The 20,942-nt window shown below is 42.6% G+C and overlaps 1 protein-coding gene and 1 non-coding gene across 16 annotated transcripts in view; one reads left to right on the forward strand and one right to left on the reverse strand.

Moving 5' to 3' along the window:
* Nucleotides 1-20,942, reverse strand: part of ATG7 (autophagy related 7) — a 308,165-nt gene that overhangs the window by 89,291 nt on the left and 197,932 nt on the right. The gene's annotated exons all lie outside the window — the stretch shown is intronic.
* Nucleotides 13,935-14,007, forward strand: TRNAA-AGC (transfer RNA alanine (anticodon AGC)). Its single transcript has one exon. It is a non-coding gene; the product is annotated as a tRNA-Ala (tRNA).

The raw sequence follows: 20,942 nt of genomic DNA on the forward strand, positions 1-20,942 counted from the left end.
GGGACACACAATGGCCAGTTCACACAATGCAACGGGAACTGTCTATTTTCATAAGGGCTACTCCAAGAGAGATTATTTGCGGTCAGGGTGACTCACGAGAGAGCCAAATGAATTCGCCCCACAAAGAAGACAAAGAGCTTGGAACATCAGTGAAATGAGAAAAATTAGCCAGAACAGCTGCAGCATTTTAGGGTCTTTTAAACAGCCTCCTTCTGCCTCCTTCCCCACCCACTTCTAGCTGTTCTCTCTCACTCATTAAAAGCTGACTGAGGTTTTGCTTTTGTTGGCTCAAAGGGCCCGCCGAGGCTGGGAAATATTCTTTTTAGCAAGCATGTCTTTTTATCCCTGTGAGCTTTCTGGTATTATCTTTTGTGAAGATGATTCTGGATTACTCTGAGAATTACTCTCTGAAACTTCTTGGCTCCTTCCTAGGAGGGAAAAAAGTTAAGAAAGGTTGTGGACAGAACTGGCCATGCTTCATGGACATTTAGTGCTCAACCTCAAACTGATCACCCCTCCTTTGATGGTACAACAAATCTTGCAATCCGAGCATGGCTCTCTAGGCACGAGGGACAGAGCTGTAGATACTCCTGCTTGGTAAGAAAGGAGTTGTCTGTATTTTCAATCTCCTTTCTGGGTCTTAAGAGATTGCTCAGTTCGGTAAGCGGGTCTGTCCCCCAAAGGCCTGGCACTGTGTTTGCTGGAGCCCAGGAGACCAAGCACTTCCAGCAGACAAGAACTGGTCCTCCCTTGGGTTGGCAACAGGCACACAGTAGGTGCTTAGTGAATGCTGGTGAATTGTGGCATACTGTTGGTACCTTGGAGAGATTACTATGCACAAAAAACACTAAAGAGAGTGGGTCTGAGCACTATTATCTGCAATATCTGTGCTCTAGAAAAGTGTCCATCTCTTCTACTTTATAAATCCTAGTGCCCCAATCCTAACAAATTCTCAGCTCTACAGTGACTCAACTTAAAATGGTCCCTATTATAGGTCTCAAGCCTATGTAACTAGTTAACGGATCATGTGAACATCAGCTAGTGAACTGGTTCTCCATTCCCCAAGTGATAACTCCCAAGGACTCCAGCAGGTCAGAGCGGCACGGATGAGCCTGCTTTTGAGAACGCCCCGGGTCGCATCCCTGTCCTACCATTTGCTTGATGTCTAGCGGGCCTGCTTCAGGGTTTCACCTTCTCATTCATTCCATTTCCTTGTGTCAAAAATTTTTATTGCTGCATTAGTAGTAGTAACATAAAATTAGAAATAATCTGAACATCCATCAATAGAGAACCTCCCCTGGTGGTCTACTGGTTAGGATTCGGCGCTCTCTCTCATCAATAGAGAAATAGAAAAGTAATATGAAGTAACGTATATACAATAGAATGTAATACTATAGTTAAAAGCAGTTTTTTTTTAAGATAAAAACATAGACCTATATTTAGCAACATGGATAGATCTTTAAAGCATTAGGCTGAACGAAAAATGCAAGCTGCAAAACATGGTTATATAGTTTATGCAACTTACGCATTGCTTTTAAACACCTGAAAAATAATACAACTCATTGCTCATGCACATAGATGAATATAAAAATATAAAAGCGAGGCTTTGCACTAGTAATAGGCGTTTCCTTTGGGGAAAAGAACTGAGGGATGTCAAGGGGTGCTTCACCGGTAATGTTTTATTTCTTTCATTTCAAAGAAAGAAAAACTTGAAGCAAATAATACAAAGTGTCAGTTCTGCATGGTAGGAACATGACTGTTGGCGTATTATTTTTTGTGTTTTGAATTATTTTTAAAAAACTTAACAGACTACTTTTAGAGAAGTTTTAGATTTACAGAAAATTGAGCTGAAATTACAGACTTTCATGTTTTCTCTCCCCAACCCCCACAGTTTCCTAATTACTAACATCTTGAGTTAGTGTGGTACGTTTGTTACAACTGATGAACCAATCATGAAACATTATTATTAACTAAAGTCCATAATTTACATTAGGGTTCACTCTTTGTGTTTTCAAGTTCTATGGGTTTTGACAAGTGCATCATGTCACGTACCCATCATTACAGGATCACACAGAATATGCCACAAAAATCTCCTTGTTCATCCCGTCCTCCCCCCTGGCAACCACTGATCTTTTCACTATTTCTATAGTTCTGCCTTTTCCAAAAGGTCATGTAATTGGAATTATACAGTATGTGGCCTTTTCAGACTGAATCCTTTCACATAGCAATATGCATTTAAATTTCCTCCAGGTCTTTTTGTGACTTGATAGTTCATTTCTTTCTACTGCTGAATAATATTCCATTATATGAACATATCACTGTTTGCCTTTAAAAAAAAAATTCATTCACCTACTGAAGGATATCTTGGTTGCTTCCAGTTTTGGTGACTATATTACACAGCTGTTATAAGCATTCATATGCAGGTTTCTGTGTGGACCTGGGTTCCCAACTCATTTGAGTCAACACCTCAGAGTGCAATCCTGAATCATATGGTACGAGTACAACTAGTTTTGTAAGAAGCTGCCAAAATGCCTTCCAAAATAGCTGTACCATTCTGCATTCTCACCGGCAATAAATTCTCTTTCACTTAAAAATTAAGTTTATTGAGATACAATTCAAGTGCTATGTAAGTCACATACCACACAATTCATCATCCTTTTAAAGTGTAAGATTCAGTGGTTTAAGTATATTTACAGAATTGTGCAATCATCACCACTATCTAATTCCAGGACATTTTCATCATCCCCCAAAGAAAACCAGTACCTCTTAGCAGTCATTCCCTATTTCTCCCCTCTACCCCCAATCTCCACTCCTGCCACCTCCAGGCAACCACTATTCTACTTTATGTCTCTACAGATTTGTTTATGCTAGATATTTCATGTAAATGAAATCCATTCATTAAAAAAAAAATTACTGTCTTTTCTATAGTATACCAGCTCTCCTGCCAGATGCCGGAATCACAGATTTGAGTAAAATCTAGCATCTGTCTTCTAGTTGCTCGCAGTCCACAATAAACACTTGCTGAGTGCAGACCCCCCAGGGTTTTTTCCTGGGCACAAGAGCCACACTCACATAAGCTGGCAGGGGCCCTCTGTACCAGTGGGCTGCTCAGGCCCGGCATCTCCCTTTGGGTTCAACTCTGTTGGGCAGATGCTGCTCAGTGCCCCATCCCATGTGCTGACCAGGTCCACAAATGCTGACCTTTACCCTTATTTCATCAAGCACCTGTCCTGACCTGTCCTTTTCAAAAGACACCCTCCTTGGTAACAATTCACAAGTTTTAGTCTGTTTTTAAATGCACCCAATTTGCCATCTTCTTTGTGATCAAAGGAATGTTTCTCCTGGGTTTTCAGTGAAGTGTTTGAGATTTTCCTCTGTGATAATGACCACCCCTAGCACATGGTGGGGGGGGGGCGGTTTCCTGAGGTCTCTCTGCAGTTCTTGAAAATAAGGTTAGACTTGCAGGATGGAACTGACATGCCCTAGAAGACACCGGCCACATGTGAAAGTTAGTCAGTCATACGAAGAGATTTCAGAAAAGCAGCTGAGGATATGGGAAATTTCCAGCTTCAATCAAAGAGACAAAGGCGTGATCTCAGGAGACATACTAAAACGAAGAAAGCGAAAACCTACGTAACTCCAGAAGATTGTTCATGGATGGCAGCATGGCCTGTGTGAAGTTTGGAAACAGGGAGCCCAGAATTTGTGCAAGAATGTGTTAACGTCTCTACCACTGTCCAGAGATTAGCAAGATGATCTCACTGGAAAGCAGATCCCTTCAGTATCTGGAGTATCATGGCTCCACGAGGTGATCATGAAATCTTCCAGTTACCAACTGTCTCCCTATGCACATATGGAGAATGGCAGACAGAACAAATTAAACAGCCTAATTTATATATCAGTCTCTTATGAGTTTGGCTGTTGGGAGTCAGTCTTCATGTTCCGGCAAAACTGAGTTTCAAACCCGAAGAGGGAAGACCCACGTACCACGGTGATCTACCAGAGCACAAATCTGGACAACAGAGGTTTGGAGAATGTGAAAACCGTGGCCAAACATACAAAGGCCTGTCCTTTCGAAGAGAAATTTAACTAGCTCTAGGCAGGCCCAACAAAAAGAGACACCACAAAGTTAAGAATACAGGCCCTGGATCCCGGAGAAGATGGCGGAGCAGAAGGACGCTCGCAGGTCACCCTCTCCCACAAATACACCAAGACCCACATCTACAGACCCACTCAGCCAACCAGAGCACCTGCGGAACTCCGACAGCACATCGCCCTCTTCAAAAGATAAAGACGCCAAATATCTGGTAGGAGAAAAGGAAAAAATAAAGAACAAAAGGCAAAGCAGCGCGGGACGGTCCCGCGGGGAGGGAGCGGCAAAGGAGGACTGGCGCTCGCTCGCTGGGTCTCCCCTCTCCAACTGAGAGGCCAGCGGGACGGAGAGGGAGCCTCCGAGGCTCGGATCTGTACAGAGCAGCCCTTGACTGACAGAACTAAGTTAAACGGGCACAGAGCGTCCCCCCGACACACAGCCTGAGACGCGGGCCGGCAGCGGCGGGCAGGGCCAGGCTGCACAAGCCGGGCGGAGGATGGAAGTGGCTGCACGGAGGCAGCCCCGGGGGAACGCAAGGGGCTGCGCGCCGTGGCTGTGGGTGCACAGGGCAGAACAACCTGGACCCTCCAAAAAACAGCAAGGTTGATGTGCTCTCGGGGGAAGGGTGCACACCCCCATCTCTGAAAACCCGCGGAAAGTTTTCGGGGGAAGAGAGGAGGGGCTCAGGCACAGCCGCCATATCCTCCTCGCTGAGCACTCAGGCGGGGGCGGGGGCGAAACCTGCATCCGCACCGAAGGGCTTAGCAGCCGCAAAGGCCAGACTGAGACTGGCCTGCAGCCCGGGGCAGACAGGATCCTTCCATCCTGGTCCCTCAGAGAACTTGCTCCACAAAGACAAACAAGGAGCTGGGTTCTCGCTCGGAGCAGGGACAGGGCTGTCCCTCGGTCTTCCCCGAGCCCACCCGCGGAGCGCCGACCAGGGCGGAGCGCGCAGCCGCACAGAGAGCGGAACTACCGGCGGTGCAGGTAGAGGGACAGCGCCCCCCCCCTCCCCCGCCTTTCGGGCAGGAACACAGCCCCTGACCGAGGTGCTGGGAGGGGGCACGACCCGCCCTCCTATCTGGCCAGTCTGCAATATCTGACTGCGGCATCCCGAGGGGCAGCGACCCGCCCGCCCACAGCAGAGAGCTACACCTGACCCAGTGTTAGGAGGAGGCGCGATCGGCTTGCCGACAGGTGCTGGGAGCAGCACAGAAGAGGGCGCCAACGGAGGGCCTCTGAAAACAGCAAGCTGAGCTTCCAAAACAGGACGAAGACAGAAAGACTTCACATTAGAAGTACACAGACTCCAGGAGAACACCGACAAACACCCCCCCCCCTTTTTTTTTTAAATCTGTTTTTACCTGTTCTATTTTCTATTACTCTCTTAATTTTTACTTCTTAATTCATTTCTATTTCTCTCAGGTTTTGATGTCCTGCTATTGATTAGACACAGGTTTCAAATACATCTATTCATCCCCCCACCCTTTTTTTGTAAAGGTTTTAAAAGGACGTCTCAACCCGATTAATACTCTGCTTCAACTCACTCTTCTATTATTCATTATACACTGTTTTCAAACCCTCTTTCTCCCTTCTTTTAAAATTCTTTCTCTCTCTCTCTTATTATTTTTCTTTTTTTCCTAAGTTCTATTCCTAAATAGGCACCAGATAGATAAAATCCTTAAGGACCAAAATAAACAACTGATACTCCATAAACCACAGTGCCAAAGAGGTATGAGCACGATGAAGAAGCAGAAACACCTTTCCCAATTAAAAGAACAAGAGAAATCCCCTGAAAGAAAGATCAACGAAATAGACATCGATAGCCTACTACATCAAGATTTCAAAAAAGGAGTGATCGAATTGCTGAAGGAATTAAAAGAGATAGTGTTTAGAGATATAAAATATGTCAAAAATGAAATTGAAGCTATAAAGAAGAGCCAAGTAGAATGGGTAAACTCATTGACAGAGATGAGGAATGATCTAATAGCTGTGCAAAGCCGACTAGATAATGCAGAGGAATGAACTAGTGATCTAGAAGACAGGGCAATAGAAAGCGCCCATTCAGAAGAACTACAAGATAAGGAAATAAAAAATAATGAAAATAGCATAAGGGACCTATGGGATAATATAAAGCATCCCAATCTTCGCATAATAGGGGTCCCAGAAGGAGAAGAAAGATCAAAGGGGATTGAAAAGGTTTTTGAAGAAATCATGACTGAAAACTTCCCAAACTTAAAGAAGGAATCAGATATCCAAGTACAGGAAGCTCAGAGGGTCCCAAACAGGAAGAACCCAAATAGACCCACACCAAGACATATCATTATCAAGATGGCCAGAGTCAAGGATAAAGAAATGATTCTAAAGGCAGCAAGAGAAAAGCAAAGAGTAAGCTACAAGGGAACCCCCATAAGGCTCTCAGCTGATTTCTCTACACAAACACTACAGGCCAGAAGGGAGTGGCAAGATATATTCAAAGCCCTGAATGAAAAAAAGATGCAGCCTAGGATCCTTTATCCAGCAAGGCTATCCTTGAGGATAGAAGGAGAAATAAAGAGTTTCACAGACAAAAAAAAAGCTGCAGGAGTTTAGCAACACTAAACCCATGCTAAAAGAAATATTGAAAGGGCTATTCTGACTAGAAAAGCAGCAGGATGCTACAGAAATGAGAAACACACAACTGGAAAGGCGATAACTCATGAATTACAAATAAAGGAAACATGTAATTATAAAAGAAGACATACAAATCACTGAGAGTGGGAGAGGGAGGCAGGGAAATATAGAATATTTTTTTTCTTTCTTTTTAAAATTTTTTTAACAGTAGGATGGGTTTGAGATCATGTTACTATCAGTTTAATAAAAACAGTTATAGTAATGGGTTGATAGATTTACAAAAAAGGGTAACCACAAGCCAAAAATTTACAAAGGAGTCACAAAAATTAAATAAAATCCTCGATAATACAAAGGAAAATTACCAAACCACAAAAGGAAGAAGAAAGGAACAAAGAGGATATACCAATTCAACTGCAAAGATAAGTTCAAAATGGCAATAAACACACATCTATCATTAATTACTGTAAATGTTAATGGACTAAATGCTCCAGTCAAAAGACACAGAGTGGCAGACTGGATAATAAAGCAAGAACCTTCAATATGCTGCATACAAGAGACCCACTTTAGGGAGAAGGACACATATAGATTGAGAGTGAAAGGATGGAAAAGGATATTCCATGCAAATGGAAAAGCCAAAAAAGCAGGTGTTGCAGTACTGATTTCAGACAAAATAGACTTTAAAACAAAGGCCATAAAGAAAGATAAAGAAGGACATTTTATAATGATTAAAGGAGTGATACAAGATGAGGATATTACACTCGTTAATATATATGCACCCAATATAGGGGCACCTAAGTACATACAAGAATTACTAACAGAGATAAAGGGGGATATTGATGGGAATACAATCGTAGTTGGAGATTTTAACACTGCATTAACATCACTAGACAGATCTTCCAGACAGAAAATAAACAAGGCAACGGAGAAATTAAATACAATAGAAAAACGAGATTTGGTGGATATTTTCAGAGCATTACACCCCCCAAAAATAGGATATACATTCTTTTCAAGTGCACATGGAACATTGTCCAGGATCGATCATGTACTTGGGAACAAAAGAAACCTCAACAATTTTAAGAAGATAGAAATTATCTCAAGCATCTTTACTGACCACAATGCCATGAAACTGGAAATCAACAACAGAGAAACAAAGGAGAAAAAAAGGAAAGCATGGAGATTAAACAATATGTTATTGAAAAAACAATGGATCAATGAGGAAATCAAAGCTGAAATTAAAAAATACCTTGAGACAAATGATAATGAAAGCACAACCACTCAAAACCTATGGGACACAGCAAAGGCAGTGCTAAGAGGGAAGTTTATAGCGATACAGGCCTTCCTCAAAGAAGAAGAACAATCTCAAATAAACAATTTAACCCACCACCTGAATGAATTAGAAAAAGAAGAACAAAAAGCCCCAAAAAGCAGCAGAAGGAAGGAAATAATAAAGATCAGAGAGGAATTAAATACAATAGAGATTAACAAGACCACAGAAAAAAATCAACCAAACCAAAAGCTGGTTTTTTGAAAAAGTAAATAAAATCGACAAACCTCTGGCCAAACTCACAAAGAAGAAAAAAGAGAGAGCACAAATTAGCAAAATAAGAAAGGAAAATGGAGAAATTACAACAAACAAAATAGAAATACAGAATATCATACGAGAATATTATGAAAAACTATATGGAACCAAACTGGATAACCTAGAGGAGATGGACAAGTTTCTGGAAACATACTGTCCACCAAAACTGAATCAAGAGGAATCTGAACACTTGAACAATCCGATCACTAGAAAGGAAATAGAAATGGCAATTAAAAACCTCCCTACAAATAAAAGTCCAGGACCGGACGGCTTCACCGGGGAATTCTACCAAACATACAAAGAAGAACTCATACCAGTCCTTCTCAAACTCTTCCAGACGATTGAAAAGGAGGGAATACTCCCAAACTCATTCTATGAAGCCACCATCACCCTGATACCAAAACCAGGCAAAGACACTACAAAAAAAGAGAATTATAGGCCAATATCACTGATGAACATAGACGCCAAAATCCTCACCAAAATTTTAGCAAATAGAATCCAACAACACATAAAAAAGATTATACATCATGACAGTGGGGTTCATCCCAGGGACACAAGGCTGCTTCAACATACGCAAATCAATCAGTGTAATACATCACATCAACAAGAGAAAGGACAAAAACCACATGATCATCTCAATCGATGCAGAAAAAGCATTTGATAAAATTCAACACCCATTTATGATAAAAACTCTCGCCAAAGTGGGTATAGAGGGAACATATCTCAACATAATAAAAGCTATATATGACAAACCTACAGCCAGCATAGTACTCAACGGTGAAAAACTCAAAAGCTTCCCACTAAAATCTGGGACAAGACAAGGATGCCCACTATCACCACTCCTATTCAACATAGTCCTGGAAGTCCTAGCCACAGCAGTCAGGCAAGAGAAAGAAATAAAAGGGATCCAAATTGGAAAAGAAGAGGTAAAAGTGTCATTATATGCTGATGACATGTTACTATATATAGAAAACCCTAAAAGGTCCACACAAAAGCTACTAGAGCTGATTGAAGAATTCAGCAAGGTAGCAGGTTACAAAATTAACGTTCAAAAATCACTTGCATTTCTTTACACTAACGATAAATCAACAGAAGAAGAAAGTAAAGAAACAATCCCCTTTAAAATAGCACCCAAAGTAATAAAATATCTGGGAATAAATCTAACCAAGGAGGTGAAAGAATTATACACAGAAAACTATAAACCATTGAGGAAGGAAATTAAAGAAGACTTTAAAAAATGGAAAGATATTCCAAGCTCTTGGATTGGAAGAATCAATATTGTTAAAATGGTCACACTGCCCAAGGCAATCTACAGATTTAATGCAATCCCTATCCAATTACCCAGGACATATTTCACAGAACTAGAAAAAATCATAATAAAATTCATATGGAACCATCAAAGACCTAGAATTGCCAAAGCATTACTGAAGAGAAAGAAAGAGGCTGGAGGAATAACTCTCCCAGACTTCAGACAATACTATAGAGCTACAGTCATCAAGACAGCATGGTATTGGTACCAAAACAGACATATAGACCAATGGAACAGAATAGAGAGCCCAGAAATGAACCCACAAACTTTTGGTCAACTCATCTTTGACAAAGGAGGCAAGAATATACATTGGAATAAAGACAGTCTCTTCAGCAAATGGTGTTGGGAAAACTGGACAGCAGCATATAAAACAATGAAGCTAGAACACTCCCTTACACCATATACAAAAATCAACTCAAAATGGATTAAAGACTTAAACATAAGACAAGATGCAATAAACCTCCTAGAGGAAAACATAGGCAAAACATTATCTGACATACATTTCAAAAATTTTCTCCTAGAAGAAATAAAAGCAAGAATAAACAAATGGGACCTAATGAAACTTACAAGCTTCTGCACAGCAAAGGAAACCAGAAATAAAACAAGAAGACAACCTACGGAATGGGAGAAAATTTTTGCAAGTGAAACCGACAAAGGCTTGATCTCCAGAATATATAAGCAGCTCATACGACTCAATAAGAAAAAAATAAACAACCCAATCCAAAAATGGGCAGAAGACCTAAACAAGCAATTCTCCAAGGAAGACATACAAATGATCAAAAAGCACATGAAAAAATGCTCCAATATCACTAATTATCAGAGAAATGCAAATCAAAACTACAATGAGGTATCACCTCACACCAGTCAGTATGGCCGTCATTCAAAAATCCACAAATGACAAATGCTGGAGAGGCTGTGGAGAAAGGGGAACCCTCCTACACTGCTGGTGGGAATGCAGTTTGGTGCAGCCACTATGGAAAACAGTGTGGAGATTCCTCAAAAGACTAGGAATAGACTTACCATATGACCCAGGAATCCCACTCCTGGGCTTGTATCCAGAAGGAAATCTACTTCAGGATGACACCTGCACCCCAATGTTCATAGCAGCACTATTTACAATAGCCAAAACATGGAAACAGCCTAAATGTCCATCAACAGGTGACTGGATAAAGAAGAGGTGGTGTATTTATACAATGGAATATTACTCAGCCATAAAAACTGACAACATAATGCCATTTGCAGCAACATGGATGCTCCTGGAGAATGTCATTCTAAGTGAAGTAAGCCAGAAAGAAAGAAAAATACCATATGAGATCGCTCATATGTGGAATCTAAAAAACAAAAACAAAAACAAACAAACAAACAAAAACAAAGCGTAAATAAAGGACAGAAATAGACTCACAGACAGAGAATACAGACTTGTGGTTACCAGGGGGGTGGAGGGTGGGAAGGGATAGACTGGGATTTCAAAATTGTAGAATAGACTACACTGTATAGCACAGGGAAATATACACAAAATGTTATGATAACTCACAGAGAAAAAAATGTGACAATGAGTGTGTATATGTCCATGAATAACTGAAAAATTGTGCTGAACACTGGAATTTGACACAACATTGTAAAATGATTATTAATCAATAAAAAAATGTTAAAAAAAAAAAAAAAAAAAAGAATACAGGCCCTGGAGCTAAGCTACTTGGCTCCAGCACTTATTAGCTCTGTAAACTTGGGGAAATTACGTAGCCTCCAGTCACCTCAATTTCCTCATCTGTGAAATGAAATGGTTGTGAAGACTAAATGAGATAATCCAAATAAATGCTATGACATCTGGAGCACAGCAAGTCCTCAGAAGTCAGCCATCACATCATCATTGTCCAAAGAAGCAACAGACCACCCTATGAGATGAGGAGCCCCCCAGAGTTGAAGTCAGGACAGAGACTTGTCCGCCGAGGGCCAAATACAAATTTGGTATTGCCGACTGTACTTCAACTTCAGAACTGCCAATTAGCTCCGTGCCCCTGAAACTCTTGCACACGATTCAAGATAGAAATGCTGTCTCAGTAGCTGATGTGCTTTTCATGTAAAACTGACTTTTTTTTTTTTTGCCATTCCACCAACGTATACTTTTCTGAGTGCTTAGTGCAAAGTACCTGTTAGTCGATAAGAATAGGAAAGTGGTCCTTGCCCTCAAGAAGCTGAACGTCCCGCCGAGAAGAGAGGATTAGAGAACCGCACGGCGACCCACACGTGTGCGCTGGGTTCGGGTCAGCCGGCCCTCCGGAGCTTGCCTTTATCAGCAGCCATAACCCAGAGAAGGGTCAGGAGATGACTCCGTCTAGAATAGCCCTGCTCTATGGAACTTGCAAAGCTTGTTAGTAAACTAAAATCCATCATATTCTCCCTCCCTCCCTCTTTCAATCTCAGTCTCTCCTTTCCATTCCCTTCAAGGCACAATTAAGTAGCGGGTCGGCTCTGGGACCTTCCAGTCTGGGACTCCCAAGTGCGTGTGCAACTGGCCCACAGCAGCGGTTGGTGAAGGTGGACAAGGAGCTTCCACGGTGCAAGTTTACAAGGTTCTGCAGGATGCTAGAGGCTGGAGGCTGCCCATGATTTATTGTAACCACTGCTTTAATGCCCCCTTCCTCTCATCCAGAAGTGCAGTGAGGGGAAGGAAAGTGGGCCTCCCACATGTGGCACAAGGGGGCCCTCAGATATTCACGACTGAAGCAGGTTCGCTTCGTGGCAATTACAACCAGCAACTGTATGGAAAACCGCTGATCCCCATTCTCTTAAAGCATCCTCTCCCCAAGTGACACTTTCCTTTTGCGACATTATAACCACAGTTCAAGACATCTTTTAGGTTCCATGGGAGCTGGTTGCTGTGTTTTAAGTGTATTACTCTCCTTTAAGATGTTGGGTAGGGGAGAGAGGCCCCTGGGGTCTGTCTTGCACTTTGTGGACAGGCATCCAGGGCCAGGGACACCAGGAGACTACTCACACTGGGACAGTCGCCAGGTTACTGATTGCTCTGTTGCCTCAAGAAACTCACAGCACCTTCAGGCAAGGGAACAGCAGTGTGGTGTTTATTGAAGTCTACATCTGGTAGCAATTTGTCCAACAGCAATCAGCTTTCCCACTCCTTTTCTTCAGTCAAATAACCCACAGGGGCCCATAACCCTCCACAACTGTTCATCTGTGCAAGGCCCGCGTCGTGTCGTTCATGTTCTAATGACAGATCGGGGTTTATCAGCAAGTTTCAGCATGGGAAGTCATTCCCCAGACTGCAGAGGAGACAGCCCCTGTCCTAAGGCAGTGACACTCCCTGACCATCCCCATCTGGGCTGGCCGCTGGTCTGGCACCTGGTCAACAGCGGTGGCCACGGTGCTCCTTCTCTGCCCTGGGAGGCGTGGCCTCGTGATGGTGGGGGTACGCCTGGAAGGAGGAACAGCGAGCCTTAACCTAGACTGAGAAATCTGGTGCTGTGGAGGAAGGGAGAAGCCCTGTGCTCCAAACTCGGAGAAAATTCTTTCTTTCTTTGGGGGGGGTTGGTGAGGGAGACTGAGCAGCTAGTTTGCTAAAGGACTCAATGAGCAAAGAGTACTTTTATGGTACCTGTGGTTAGGTGAGAAGATGGCTCAATCTAGAAAGCAGAGTAAGTCAAGCTTGAGGGGCAAATATGGGCACTAGAATTTCCAGATTTGCAGTAAAGTCCTCAGAGAAAAGCAGAACTACTCAGGCGGGATGAGAACACAGGAACAGAACGAAGGCAGGGACGGACTTGTGCATGCATGCCCAGCACCATCCGCCCGCACCAGCCTCTCCTGTGCAGGCACTGTGCCCCTCTTCCCCGACCACGTGGCTCTCAGGGAGCCTGCCAGTCACCGTGCCCTGCCTGCAGCCCACGCTGGCCCATCCCGGCAGCTCAGGCCTGCCTACTGCCCGTGGTCCAGAGACGGCATGTGACTCAGGCCCGCTCAGTCACAGTCTGGGTCTGGGGTTTTCCTTTTAGAGCCACCGGGGAAGATGCTCTTAAAGCAAGAATGAGATTTTGGAACTGCCTGAGGTCATATTTTTTTGCTAAATGGGGAAAGAAAAAAAAAAAAAAGAACTGGTTTGCAGTGAGAGAGAATGAAGTCAACAGAGAACAGAGATAAAGCAGTAAGGACAAAGGTGGTAGTGATGTGAAACCCCCCAGTCTAGAATCCCTGGGGCCAGGACTCCATGACCTGGTTATAAATTCAATGTTTATGCTAAAGCTGGTTTGAGCTTTTGGTTTCTGCCATCATGACCAGGGTCTGGATGGCTACAAAAGGCTTTTCATTGAAAATGATTGCACAGGGGAGGTATAGCTCAAGTGGTAGAGCACATGCTTAGCAAGCATGAGGTCCTGGGTTCAATCCCCAGTACCTCCTCTAAAAAAAATAAATAAATAAAAATAAATAAATAAGTAAATAAACATAATTACCTCCCCCACCAAAAGGAAAAATTTGAGAAAAAAAAAAGATATTTGCTATTTCAAGCGGGCGAGGGGTGGGAAAGGACAGACTGGGATTTTAAAATGTAGAATAGGTAAACAAGATTATACTGTATAGCACAGGGAAATATCTTGTGGTAGCTCACAGTGAAAAAACAAAAGTGACAATGAATATATGTATGTTCATGTATACCTGATATTGTGCTGTACACTGGAATTTGACACAACATTGTAAAATGACTATTACTCAATAAAGAAAGGTTAAAAAAAAGAAAATGATTGCTATCCCATGGCAAGTCACCGCATTTGTAACTAAGAACTCAATGCTTTTGTTCTGCAACAAGATATAAATATTTCTAGCTCATCGCTGAATTTTTTTTAACCTTTTTTTATTGGCAAGTGGGGGTAGGGGCAAGAAAGAAAGAAAGAAAGGCAAGTGGGGGTAGGGGCAAGCTCTTTAATTTCCCATTTAGGGAAAAAATAAAAGCCAGGAAGAAAGTTCTCTGTTACCTGTCCTTTTCCCATTGGTAAGTCTGGAGATGGAACCATGAATGAGTATGAACTTCATTCCCACAGATTTTATTAAAAGCCAGTCTATTCTTAAAAATAGTTTAAAAATAAGAAACAGCAGTTATGCTGACTGCATAGGCCCTGGGACAGATAGCACAGTGAAAGGAACCATGCCACCGAAGAATGCAGCTGTGAAGAAATGGACAAAACTGCTTTTTAAACTGCTCAGTCTTAAAGGAGAAGTGCTGTCTACAGAGCAGAGCACGTCTGGGCCACTCCGCCTCCATCCCCAGACCACTCTGTGTACATCCTGCTCTGCTCCCAGGCTTGCGAAGTGCACGTAAACCTCAAGATGGAGACAAACACTGAGCACAGCTGAGTTTACGTCCAGGCGACTTAGCAAGTCAACTCTCTTCTCTGAGCCTTGACCACGACATCCACAAAATAAGGTAACATCTACCTCATGAGACTTGTGAGCATCAAAAGGCAAGGTACCACAGTTCCACGAAGATTACAGATGACGTAGTCAAGACCGGTTGCTATGCCTCTCCTGGTACTTTCTGTCAGAGATCCAGGATGTACACTGCGCCCCAGGCCATTCTGGAATGCCTGCCCTCATTCTTCTTCCCTGCACTCGGAGCTCAACCGTCAAGGCCCAGCTCAACATCCAACTCTCACCTGGAGCCCCGCCTCTGCATCTGACGCTCCTGAAGGCCTGCAGGTCTCACCATGCACTGTGCTCAGCTCCAGTGCACACCCATGGCCCCGCAGGCTGTGTGACTGTTCCTTCCTGCCCCTCAGCTAGGCACCATCAGCCTCCTGAGGGCCTGGCTTGTACCTCTTTGAATTCCCACATGACCATGAACTTGGAAAGGTTGACCAATAAATATCTGTTGACCAATAGAAGCCACGATTAAAAATGAACAGCATTTAAAAAAATGTACACCTTAGGTTGTTTTCTGTTCCCTTCCCTCCCTGCTCTCCCACAGCTAAGCGAGAAGCAAGATGCATCAAAATTAAGATTTCAGAACCAAAAATCAACTTAATTTTTACAGTATCAAAACATGGAAAACCCCCAGATTCAACACAAAGCAGCTGTTATGTTTGCAAGTGAGAAGGGTCAGCTGTAAAAATACAGACTCAAGGACGAGGGTCACAGGGCAAAGGGCAAGAACACCTCCCAGGACCCTCCACTGCTGATGTGGTCAGGAGGTCAGGGCCGGCGCAGCCTGGGCCGGGGGCTCTCCGCTCCCCAGTCGCCGCTTTCTCTCTCTCAGACTCAAGAGCCCCTCCTACCCAACAAAATGCACTACTTTATCTTACTGTTTTTATAATTCAAAGTCATACACAACTGCCAATCAGAGCTTCGGAACGGGTCAAGCTATCCAGGATTCCATTCTACTCTGAGACAACAGAACTCAGGGGACGGGGCGGGAGCAGGGGTGGAACAACTTAATGGCTTAGCTGCTTGATGTCACCTCATGTTTTAAACGTTTTATTTCTGTTTGGCTTTTCAAAATGTCAAAAATAGCCCTCAATGTCCCATTCCTACCTCCTCAAAAGCCTTAGGCACTGGGGACCCCCGGGGGAGGTGGGGGAGAAGCACTGCTCCGGGTGGGCTGGCTATCAGGGCTGCCTCAGTCGGACCAGGATGCCCAGGTGATACCGGGGATGACCTCACCTGGAGGAGGCCCGCCTGGGAGAGCAGGACGGGGGCAGCCGGACGGGGGCACACTGCCCAGCCGACGCCTGTGCCTCCTCATCTAGAGACGAGGGTGTCAAGAGAGCTTAACACACGTGTTCAAGTTTATACACCAAGTGACTGATGCTTAATTATTATTTTAAAAACTGTTAACGTATAAAGTTACAAACCTAAGGAGAAACAAACCATGGCTAAAAGGTACATTCAGAATCCTGCAGACCACTGGGAACACGTGAACACGTCCTGGATTTTAGGTGGTGTTGCGGAATTGCTGTCCATTGTTCTGTGACAATAACAGTAGTCTGTTTACACAGAAGAGAGTCTGTACGTGCAGCAGATTCACACTAGAAAATTTAGGAGGGAGGTGTCACTATATATGGAACTTGCTTTCAAACGGTTCAGGAAAAGAGAAAAGCGGTGAATGTGTGTGCGTGGAGAGAAAGAGAACAAGCGATAGACCAGGAGTGGCCCGGCGTGCACAGCTGAACCCTAGTGGAGGGTACTGTATTCATTTTACACTTCTTCAAATGTTACTGTTACGTTTCAGAATTTTTAAAATAAACAGTCTTGGGGGAAAAAAAATCCTGTGGTAAAGAGGGAAATTTAAAAAACTGAGATCCAGGTTGGGAGCTAGATCTTTCAAACACCAGCTTTGACTTTTAGCAACAAAACGTCTTCCCGCCGGCCGTCAGTGATGGCCCCGGGATGGCGGGCTGACTTTCTCATCCCAGAAGGCCCCCAGGGGAGGCGCTGGGCCAGAGGCCCTTCCATATCCCACCCCAGCGAAGTATTTACTGGCTGTCATGGTGCAAGAAAGGGTCAGGTGATGTCAGCAGAGACGAGGGCTTTGAAAACTAAGGCACAATAAAAATGGAGGAAATCATTTTCTCATCTACACCAGGTTCATTCCTACAATGAACCAACATGCTCATTGTCACAAACAGAAAGTCACCCCTGCCATCAGGAGCCTGAGGGAGAGGAGGAGACGGGACAGAGCACAGAGAGCCCCCGCTGTGTGCACCAGGCTTATAGGCTTGCTTTCTTTTCCTTTTAAAAAACCTTAGGGAGAAATAATTCACGTACCACACAGCTCACCCTTCTAAACTGTGTAATTCAATGGTTTTGGTTTACTCACAGTGGGCAACCGATATCACAACCCAAGACGAGAACATTTCCTCACCTCAGAAAGAAACCCTTCCGCACAAGAAGACCCTCCTCATCTTCCCTCATGTCCCCACCCCCACTCCCTGGCAACCACTCATCTGCTTTCTGACTCTGGATTTTTTTTTCCTTTCAATTGAAGTATAGTCAGTTTACAATGTTGTGTCAATTTCTGGTGTACAGCATAATGTTTCAGTCATACATAAACATACATATATTCTTTTCCATTATAGGTTACTACAAGATATTGAATATAGTTTCCTGTGCTACACAGGAGAAACTTGTTGTTTATCTACCTTATACATAGTAGTTAGTATCTACAAATCCCAAACTTCCAATTTATCCCTTTCCATTCCCTTTCCCTTGGTAACCATAAGATTATTTACTATGTGTGTAAGTCTGTTTCAGTTTTGTGGACAAGTTCACTAGTGTCTTTTTTTCTTTTTTTAGATTCCATATATGAGTGATATACATGGTATTTTTCTTTCTCTTTCTGGCTCACTTCACTTAGAATGACGATCTCCAGGTCCATCCACGTTGCTGCAAATGGCATTATCTTATTCCTTTTTTATGGCTGAGTAGTATTCCACTGTATAAATATACCTCAGCTTTTTAATCCAGTCATTTGTCAATAGGCATTTAGGCTGTTTCCATATCTTGGCTATTGTAAATAGTGCTGCTATGAACACTGGGGCATGTGTCTTTTTGAATTAAGGTTCCCTCCAGATATATGCCCCAGAATGGGATTACTGGATCATATGGTAAGTCTATCTTTAGTTTTTTGAGGAATCTTCATGTTGTTTTCCATAATGGCTGCACCAAACTGCATTCCCACCAACAGTGTAGGAGGGTTCCTTTTTCTCCATATCCTCTCAAGCATTTATCATTTGTGGGCTTTTTAATGATGGCCATTCTGACTGGCGTGAGATGATACCTCATTGTAGTTTTGATTTGCATTTCTCTGATAATTAGCAATATTGAGCATTTTTTCATGTGCATATTGGCCATTTGTATGTCTTCACTGGAGAATTGCTTGTTTAGGTCTTCTGTCCATTTTGGGGTTGGGTTGTTTGTTTTTTTCTTACTAAGTTGTATGAGCTGTTTACATATTCTAGAAATTAAACCTTTGTCAGTCCCATCATTTGCAAATATTTTCTCCCATTCCATAGGTTGTTATTTTGTTTTGCTTACAGTTTCCTTTGCTGTGCAAAAGCTTGTAAGTTTAACTAGGTCCAATTTGTTTATTTTTGCTTTTATTTCTATTGCCTGGGTAGAATGCCCTAGGAGAACATTGCTAAGATTCATGTCAGAAAATGTTTTGCCTGTTTTCTTTTAGGAGGCTTATAGTGTCTTGTCATATATCTAAGTCTTTAAGCCATTTTGAGTTTATTTTTGTGTAAGGTGTGAGGGAGTGTGCTAGCTTCACTGATACTCATGCAGCCTGTCCAGTTTTCCCAACACAACTTGCTGAAGAGACTGTCTTTTCTCCATTGTATATTCTTGCCTCCTTTCTGACTCTGGATTTTTAAATTCTAGACATTTCACAAAAATGAAATACTGTAAAATGTGACCTTTCGTGACTGGCTTCTTTCACTCAGCATGTTTTCAGGGTTCATCCATGTTGTAGCATGTGTCAGAAGCCCTTTCCTTTTTTATTGCCAAGTAATCTTCCATTATTATTCCAACTGTAATATCCACATTTTATTGATCCATTCACCAGTTGATGGGCCTCTAGGTTGTTTCTGCTTTTTGGCCATTATGATAAATAATGCTGTTATGAACATCAGTGTACAAGTTTTTGTGTGAACATGTTTTCATTTCTCTTGGTTATGTACCCTGTTTAACTTTCTGAGGAACTGCCAGACTGTCTTCCAAAGTGACTGCCCCATTTTACACTCCTACCAACAGTGTGTGAGAGTTCCAGTTTATCCACATCTTCGCCAACACTTGCTATTGCCACCTTTTTGATTATACCATCTTGGTGGGTATGCAGTAGTATCTCATAGGGGTTCTGATTTGCATTTCTCTGATGGCTAATGATGTCCAACATCCTTCCATGCACTTATTGGACATCTGAATATCTCTGGTGAAGTGTCTATTTAAATCCATTACCCATTTTTAAGTTGGGTTAGATGTCCTTTATTATTAATGAGTTGTAAGAGTTCCCTACCTATTCTGAATACCAGCTCCTACTCAAATAAATGATTTGCAAAAAAACTGTTTTCTCTAATTCTGTAGGCTGTCTTTCCTTTCTTGTAGTGTCCTTTGAAGCACAAAGTTTTTAATTTTGATGGAGCCCAATTAATCTGTCTTTTCTCTTGTTAGGTGCTTTCTTATTTAACGTTCACAGTAACTATGAGCAGTATGAATTACTAATCCCATTCTACAAATAAGGAAAATGAAGCTGAGTGAAGGAAATGACACAAGGTGTCGAGGCCACTGTACATGGTCCTGCCCTGCTCAGCCCATTCGGTTGAACACAGCAGTCTCAGCCATTTGTTGGAGCTGGGCTATGAACTTGGGCCTTATGACCAGGCCAGGGTTCAGGCACTCAAGACACTCTATGAGTGATGTAGTGTAATATGGCTCATTTTGAAACAAACTCTTCAGATACTATACATTTAACATTCTACGGATGCTCCATTATGTAAACAAGGGAACTTTTCTGGAGTTTGTCTTTGGAAGCTGTAGGAAGAGGTAGTAAGTGGCATGTTTTACTCAGTTATGGTGAGGGGAGACTTGAGTTTATGAAGCCAAAAGTCCTGGGTGCCAAAGTCTGGAGAATGAGGTCAGTTATTTGGCTGGGTTGTGCCATTTTGGATTTATGTGCTCTGCTACACTCACGGATCAATACAAAGCATGAGACATGTTCTTTTAAGGTTTAAAGTAGATGTAAATCTCAAAGGAACGCAACGAAAAATGTTTCTAGCAGTGGCAGCCAGATATGAAAGATACCAGAGAACATTTACATAATGTACAAAAAGGAATCACTTTGATACATTTGAAAATATTTTGAAATAAAAATTGGCCATCTTTTTACTTTTTGGTCATTCAGATCAACATCACTGAATTATTACAGCTAAAAAGGATTTCACATACGGTTCAACCTCCTTATCTGAAGTGGGAAAACTGATGCACAAAATGTTGCCTCAAGTACTCATGAGAACACTAGCAGAACAGAGACTAAAATTTAAGGAGGATGCAGTTTCCATGTCCTATTTCTTAGTATTAGCTCTTTAAACTCTGCTTTTAGCACTTACGGGCCTCCCCTTCTCTCTCCTGCAGACCTTCGAGTGGACTGTACCATCCAAGACTCCTCTTCTAAAGGGTGGGGAACTCTGCCCTGGTGTCTACCCTCTAATTGGATCTTCCCTTAATACCAACTTATCTAAACATCTCAAATCCACGTCGATAGCTCTGACAGCAAATAAAAAGCACTCATTTTATAGAGTGAGTTCTGAAGGGATACTGCCACGCCTCATTTCAAAAACCAGGCTCTG

Source organism: Camelus bactrianus, chromosome 17 (assembly GCF_048773025.1).
Source record: "Camelus bactrianus isolate YW-2024 breed Bactrian camel chromosome 17, ASM4877302v1, whole genome shotgun sequence".
In the NCBI taxonomy this organism is placed as follows: Eukaryota; Metazoa; Chordata; class Mammalia; order Artiodactyla; family Camelidae; genus Camelus; species Camelus bactrianus.